The sequence below is a fragment of the Schistocerca gregaria genome, unplaced genomic scaffold (assembly GCF_023897955.1).
Source record: "Schistocerca gregaria isolate iqSchGreg1 unplaced genomic scaffold, iqSchGreg1.2 ptg000950l, whole genome shotgun sequence".
NCBI classification, from domain to species: Eukaryota; Metazoa; Arthropoda; class Insecta; order Orthoptera; family Acrididae; genus Schistocerca; species Schistocerca gregaria.
Window position 1 is genome coordinate 15,001 of NW_026062303.1, and position 7,500 is coordinate 22,500.

A 7,500-nucleotide genomic window follows, 5' to 3' on the forward strand; every position below is an offset into this window, starting at 1 on the left:
CTGTCCCTATACATGCGGTAAGTTCGTCGTGGCCGCTGGCCGGCAGGCCGCGAGACCTGACGCCCGGCGGCAAAGAGTGCCCCTCTGAGGATATAGATGTTCCGTTCCGCCGCACAATGGTGACGGTGACCGCTGCCTGCGGTGGCAACGCTGGGCAGAGTCGATACTCGCCGTGTGGTGGAAGGTAAACATTATGCGGTACATCAGTACTTTCCTAATAGTTCGGTCGTCTCACGGCACTGCTTAGTAAATGATGCAAGGCCACATATAGATGATTTATGCGAATGTCCCTATACGTGCTGTAAGACTGGGCACACAACGTGAATCGCACGTCAGCCAGACACTCGAACATGCACCACTCTCGGCCTGCAACGGAGACACACAATACGTAAACATCTGGAATGCGACAATGTCGAGTGCATCCTCTCTGCCACATTGCACCGTCGACACTATGATAACCAGAGCAGTAGGTCCACCTATAAAAGCACAATACCCCACTCCTCCGACAACTACCATTGCTCAGATAAATCAACACCACCAACACACATCCTACACAGAGGGGCACCAAATATCATCCCCCGCCCTCGTGTTATACCACATGAAAAATTGCAGAAGTGAGAGACACACATCCGCCAGCCTCTTGCTACAAGCATCGAACCGACGTGACGTATCTGACGGTGACTCAGGCATCCGCGTACTGCCACCACTATCCACCCCCCCCCCTCTCTCTCTGCACCCTTCCCACACAATACCAAATTTAACCAACTTTATCGCTTAACCTAACTGTGGCTGTACCACATTATCGCTTAACCTAACTGTGGCTGTACCACATTATCGCTTAACCTAACTGTGGTTGTACCACATTATCGCTTAACCTAACTGTGGTTGTACCACATTATCGCTTAACCTAACTGTGGTTGTACCACATTATCGCTTAACCTAACTGTGGTTGTACCACATTATCGCTTAACCTAACTGTGGTTGTACCACATTATCGCTTAACCTAACTGTGGTTGTACCACATTATCGCTTAACCTAACTGTGGTTGTACCACATTATCGCTTAACCTAACTGTGGTTGTACCACATTATCGCTTAACCTAACTGTGGTTGTACCACATTATCGCTTAACCTAACTGTGGTTGTACCACATTATCCCTTAACCTAACTGTGGTTGTACCACATTATCCCTTAACCTAACTGTGGTTGTACCACATTATCCCTTAACCTAACTGTGGTTGTACCACATTATCCCTTAACCTAACTGTGGTTGTACCACATTATCCCTTAACCTAACTGTGGTTGTACCACATTATCCCTTAACCTAACTGTGGTTGTACCACATTATCCCTTAACCTAACTGTGGTTGTACCACATTATCCCTTAACCTAACTGTGGTTGTACCACATTATCCCTTAACCTAACTGTGGTTGTACCACATTATCCCTTAACCTAACTGTGGTTGTACCACATTATCCCTTAACCTAACTGTGGTTGTACCACATTATCCCTTAACCTAACTGTGGTTGTACCACATTATCCCTTAACCTAACTGTGGTTGTACCACATTATCCCTTAACCTAACTGTGGTTGTACCACATTATCCCTTAACCTAACTGTGGTTGTACCACATTATCCCTTAACCTAACTCAAGTTGTCCCTTAACCTAACTCAAGTTGTCCCTTAACCTAACTCAAGTTGTCCCTTAACCTAACTCAAGTTGTCCCTTAACCTAACTCAAGTTGTCCCTTAACCTAACTCAAGTTGTCCCTTAACCTAACTCAAGTTGTCCCTTAACCTAACTCAAGTTGTCCCTTAACCTAACTCAAGTTGTCCCTTAACCTAACTCAAGTTGTCCCTTAACCTAACTCAAGTTGTCCCTTAACCTAACTCAAGTTGTCCCTTAACCTAACTCAAGTTGTCCCTTAACCTAACTCAAGTTGTCCCTTAACCTAACTCAAGTTGTCCCTTAACCTAACTCAAGTTGTCCCTTAACCTAACTCAAGTTGTCCCTTAACCTAACTCAAGTTGTCCCTTAACCTAACTCAAGTTGTCCCTTAACCTAACTCAAGTTGTCCCTTAACCTAACTCAAGTTGTCCCTTAACCTAACTCAAGTTGTCCCTTAACCTAACTCAAGTTGTCCCTTAACCTAACTCAAGTTGTCCCTTAACCTAACTCAAGTTGTCCCTTAACCTAACTCAAGTTGTCCCTTAACCTAACTCAAGTTGTCCCTTAACCTAACCCACGTTGTCCCTTAACCTAACCCACGTTGTCCCTTAACCTAACCCACGTTGTCCCTTAACCTAACCCACGTTGTCCCTTAACCTAACCCACGTTGTCCCTTAACCTAACCCACGTTGTCCCTTAACCTAACCCACGTTGTCCCTTAACCTAACCCACGTTGTCCCTTAACCTAACCCACGTTGTCCCTTAACCTAACCCACGTTGTCCCTTAACCTAACCCACGTTGTCCCTTAACCTAACCCACGTTGTCCCTTAACCTAACCCACGTTGTCCCTTAACCTAACCCACGTTGTCCCTTAACCTAACCCACGTTGTCCCTTAACCTAACCCACGTTGTCCCTTAACCTAACCCACGTTGTCCCTTAACCTAACCCACGTTGTCCCTTAACCTAACCCACGTTGTCCCTTAACCTAACCCACGTTGTCCCTTAACCTAACCCACGTTGTCCCTTAACCTAACCCACGTTGTCCCTTAACCTAACCCACGTTGTCCCTTAACCTAACCCACGTTGTCCCTTAACCTAACCCACGTTGTCCCTTAACCTAACCCACGTTGTCCCTTAACCTAACCCACGTTGTCCCTTAACCTAACCCACGTTGTCCCTTAACCTAACCCACGTTGTCCCTTAACCTAACCCACGTTGTCCCTTAACCTAACCCACGTTGTCCCTTAACCTAACCCACGTTGTCCCTTAACCTAACCCACGTTGTCCCTTAACCTAACCCACGTTGTCCCTTAACCTAACCCACGTTGTCCCTTAACCTAACCCACGTTGTCCCTTAACCTAACCCACGTTGTCCCTTAACCTAACCCACGTTGTCCCTTAACCTAACCCACGTTGTCCCTTAACCTAACCCACGTTGTCCCTTAACCTAACCCACGTTGTCCCTTAACCTAACCCACGTTGTCCCTTAACCTAACCCACGTTGTCCCTTAACCTAACCCACGTTGTCCCTTAACCTAACCCACGTTGTCCCTTAACCTAACCCACGTTGTCCCTTAACCTAACCCACGTTGTCCCTTAACCTAACCCACGTTGTCCCTTTGCCTAACATAGTTCACTGCTCGGAATCTCTGGTGTCGTTGTTATCCTCATGTAGATGTCTTGCGAGTGTTGCTTACTTTCCACATATTCCCGCTATCCACTGTCAATTGTACTGCAATAGGACTATATCGCCCCCCCCCCCCTCCCTCTGTCCCCCTCTTTGTGTCTCTGTCCTCTCAAGCTGGTCGGTCTGGCGTTTGAGTGTTAAATGAGCCTCGCAGCTGTTCAGTTGCATTCAGATGTCGACGCCCTCAGTGTACGTCGTGGTATGGTCTGTGTCCATTGTCCGCTGATGTCGTACGCGTAACCCACACGCTGTACCGATCATCGGTCGTTACGTACAGAGTGAAGTAGTGTGATACGTGTGACCGTACGCTGGCTGTGCCCAACGGTGTCGAATCTCAATTTCCATATGATGTGCTCGATGCTACTTGTCTCGTCTCCCAATAACAGCTAGGTTGCACTGTGGTACGCCGTAGAGGCGTGTGGGAGGAACGTACGAACGCATTGTATGTCACCCTGGGTCGCTGGGGGTGGTGGTGCGGTGAGTCAGGTCAGGTCAGGTCAGCGTGAGCCGTCTGATGTAGTGACGCGTGTATTCCGACTTTGTCGTATTGCCTCACACAAAGTGCTACCCTGGTGGACCGCGTTCCATATCTGGGACATGCCGCAGATGCCGGTTGACAGTGGATCGCGGAAGGGACATCGCATACGTGCGCGGGCCACCTTCCACGTGTTCTCTTCTGCACATGTCGCAGTGTGTATGTGGTCTGATGTAGCGTGTCGTGACACATGACATCCTGGCATGCAAGAATTGTTGAATTCGCAAATGTAGGTGGACATCTACGTTTACTGCCCAAGATACGCAAATGAACTGGAAATCCGTTGTTGAGCGGTTGTTCACGCTGGAGGTGAATCTGTGATGGCGACGATCGGTACAGCTATTAACCGGTTGTTTCAGCGGTACCCGCCACATCCACACACGTGACTAGGCCCATGTGGGTATGAAGCGATACGCGGCGGTGGCTTGGTGGGACTGTTCCCGGCCGGTGAAGGGGGGCCGCCCGGCGTGTTGGCCGCGCGCTGCGTGGGCGCACGCGCAACAGGCGGCTGGTGGGGGGCGCCGAGTGGCAGGAGCGCCAGCCGACGGGCCCGGCAGGCGGCGCAGCTACGCTGCGGCGCACCCTGCACGCGGCGCCTGGCGGCCAAAGTTGGTTCAGCCGAGCCCGGTGCGAAGCGCGGTGGACATCTGCAGTGTGCTGGTCTGATTGAGGACTGTGTGCGTTGAGGATGCGCCGCCGCCTGGCACTCGGCGCCGCGACGCCGTCTGCTGCTCGGTCGCCCCAGCGGTTCTCGCAGGTGGTTTGTATCGCAGTTGTGCGGACGTGTTGGCGCGTGCGCTGTGCTGGGAGAGTTCGCTTCTGCACCCAAGTGGGGCTTTGCCCTTGTGTGGCGCTGGCGTTGGAGCTGCCGGTCACCATAGGTGGCGCGTGTTGTCTCCCGCCGGCAATGCCACGACAGCACGCTCCCGGGCCTCTGTCGGCAGCGGCAAGCTCAGTTGGGAGCAAGGGTGTTCTCACTAAAACCGTCTACTCGCCTAACTCCGGGCGATTGCGCCTCTCTCGAAACCGACCAAGTACCTAGGACGGCGCTGCGCGCCGCCGGGACCTGAGAGGGTTTCGAGGTGTATCGTGCAGGGGAGCTCGGCCTCCTCCTGTTTGCAGAATAATTGAGCGGACGCTTGCGTGTTCGCGCGGGCCCCCGGGACACACTCCCGGGCGGCCGGCTGCTCAGCTCTAGTTGACGCAGCTCCCTGGTTGATCCTGCCAGTAGTCATATGCTTGTCTCAAAGATTAAGCCATGCATGTCTCAGTACAAGCCGCATTAAGGTGAAACCGCGAATGGCTCATTAAATCAGTTATGGTTCCTTAGATCGTACCCACGTTACTTGGATAACTGTGGTAATTCTAGAGCTAATACATGCAAACAGAGTCCCGACCAGAGATGGAAGGGACGCTTTTATTAGATCAAAACCAATCGGATTGGCTTGTCTGGTCCGTTTGCCTTGGTGACTCTGAATAACTTTGGGCTGATCGCACGGTCCTCGTACCGGCGACGCATCTTTCAAATGTCTGCCTTATCAACTGTCGATGGTAGGTTCTGCGCCTACCATGGTTGTAACGGGTAACGGGGAATCAGGGTTCGATTCCGGAGAGGGAGCCTGAGAAACGGCTACCACATCCAAGGAAGGCAGCAGGCGCGCAAATTACCCACTCCCGGCACGGGGAGGTAGTGACGAAAAATAACGATACGGGACTCATCCGAGGCCCCGTAATCGGAATGAGTACACTTTAAATCCTTTAACGAGTATCTATTGGAGGGCAAGTCTGGTGCCAGCAGCCGCGGTAATTCCAGCTCCAATAGCGTATATTAAAGTTGTTGCGGTTAAAAAGCTCGTAGTTGGATTTGTGTCCCACGCTGTTGGTTCACCGCCCGTCGGTGTTTAACTGGCATGTATCGTGGGACGTCCTGCCGGTGGGGCGAGCCGAAGGGGTGCTTTCGCGTCCCGAGGCGGACCCCGTTTAAATCCTACCAGGGTGCTCTTTGTTGAGTGTCTCGGTGGGCCGGCACGTTTACTTTGAACAAATTAGAGTGCTTAAAGCAGGCAAGCCCGCCTGAATACTGTGTGCATGGAATAATGGAATAGGACCTCGGTTCTATTTTGTTGGTTTTCGGAACCCGAGGTAATGATTAATAGGGACAGGCGGGGGCATTCGTATTGCGACGTTAGAGGTGAAATTCTTGGATCGTCGCAAGACGAACAGAAGCGAAAGCATTTGCCAAGTATGTTTTCATTAATCAAGAACGAAAGTTAGAGGTTCGAAGGCGATCAGATACCGCCCTAGTTCTAACCATAAACGATGCCAGCCAGCGATCCGCCGCAGTTCCTCCGATGACTCGGCGGGCAGCCTCCGGGAAACCAAAGCTTTTGGGTTCCGGGGGAAGTATGGTTGCAAAGCTGAAACTTAAAGGAATTGACGGAAGGGCACCACCAGGAGTGGAGCCTGCGGCTTAATTTGACTCAACACGGGAAACCTCACCAGGCCCGGACACCGGAAGGATTGACAGATTGATAGCTCTTTCTTGATTCGGTGGGTGGTGGTGCATGGCCGTTCTTAGTTGGTGGAGCGATTTGTCTGGTTAATTCCGATAACGAACGAGACTCTAGCCTGCTAACTAGTCGCGTGACATCCTTCGTGCTGTCAGCGATTACTTTTCTTCTTAGAGGGACAGGCGGCTTCTAGCCGCACGAGATTGAGCAATAACAGGTCTGTGATGCCCTTAGATGTTCTGGGCCGCACGCGCGCTACACTGAAGGAATCAGCGTGTCTTCCTAGGCCGAAAGGTCGGGGTAACCCGCTGAACCTCCTTCGTGCTAGGGATTGGGGCTTGCAATTGTTCCCCATGAACGAGGAATTCCCAGTAAGCGCGAGTCATAAGCTCGCGTTGATTACGTCCCTGCCCTTTGTACACACCGCCCGTCGCTACTACCGATTGAATGATTTAGTGAGGTCTTCGGACTGGTACGCGGCATCGACTCTGTCGTTGCCGATGCTACCGGAAAGATGACCAAACTTGATCATTTAGAGGAAGTAAAAGTCGTAACAAGGTTTCCGTAGGTGAACCTGCGGAAGGATCATTACCGACTAGACTGCATGTCTTTCGATGTGCGTGTCGTGTCGCGCAACACGCTACCTGTACGGCAGTGGCCGTGCGCCGCGTGCGGAACCACGCGTGCCTCTCAAAACTAGCGGAAGTGTTGTTGTTGTTGTTGTTGTGTGGTACGAGCGCTGAAGCTCTGGAGCGGCTGGCCTGCGGTACCTGGCGCCTGGCGCCGGTTTTGAATGACGTTCGCCCGAGTGCCTGTCCGCTCCGGTGTGGAGCCGTACGACGCCCATCGGCTGTGAGGCCGTTGGACACAAAAAAAATAGTGGAACAGGGGCCGTCAGACGCCTCAGTCCCGCAAATGCTACTGTCTTGAAAGAGACAGTGGGAGACTGAAAAGGAAAAGATCACCCAGGACGGTGGATCACTCGGCTCGTGGGTCGATGAAGAACGCAGCAAATTGCGCGTCGACATGTGAACTGCAGGACACATGAACATCGACGTTTCGAACGCACATTGCGGTCCATGGATTCCGTTCCCGGGC

The 7,500-nt window shown here is 51.7% G+C and overlaps 2 non-coding genes across 2 annotated transcripts in view; both read left to right on the forward strand.

Moving 5' to 3' along the window:
* The first annotated feature begins 5,100 nt into the window (after window positions 1-5,100).
* LOC126325958 (small subunit ribosomal RNA) lies at window positions 5,101-6,993 on the forward strand. Its single transcript, XR_007560429.1, has one exon. It is a non-coding gene; the product is annotated as a small subunit ribosomal RNA (ribosomal RNA).
* Window positions 6,994-7,364: 371 nt separating this feature from the next.
* Window positions 7,365-7,500, forward strand: part of LOC126325967 (5.8S ribosomal RNA) — a 155-nt gene continuing 19 nt past the window's right edge. Inside the window, exon 1 of the ribosomal RNA XR_007560438.1 lies at window positions 7,365-7,500. This exon is cut by the window's right edge and continues 19 nt beyond it. This is a non-coding gene — a ribosomal RNA (5.8S ribosomal RNA).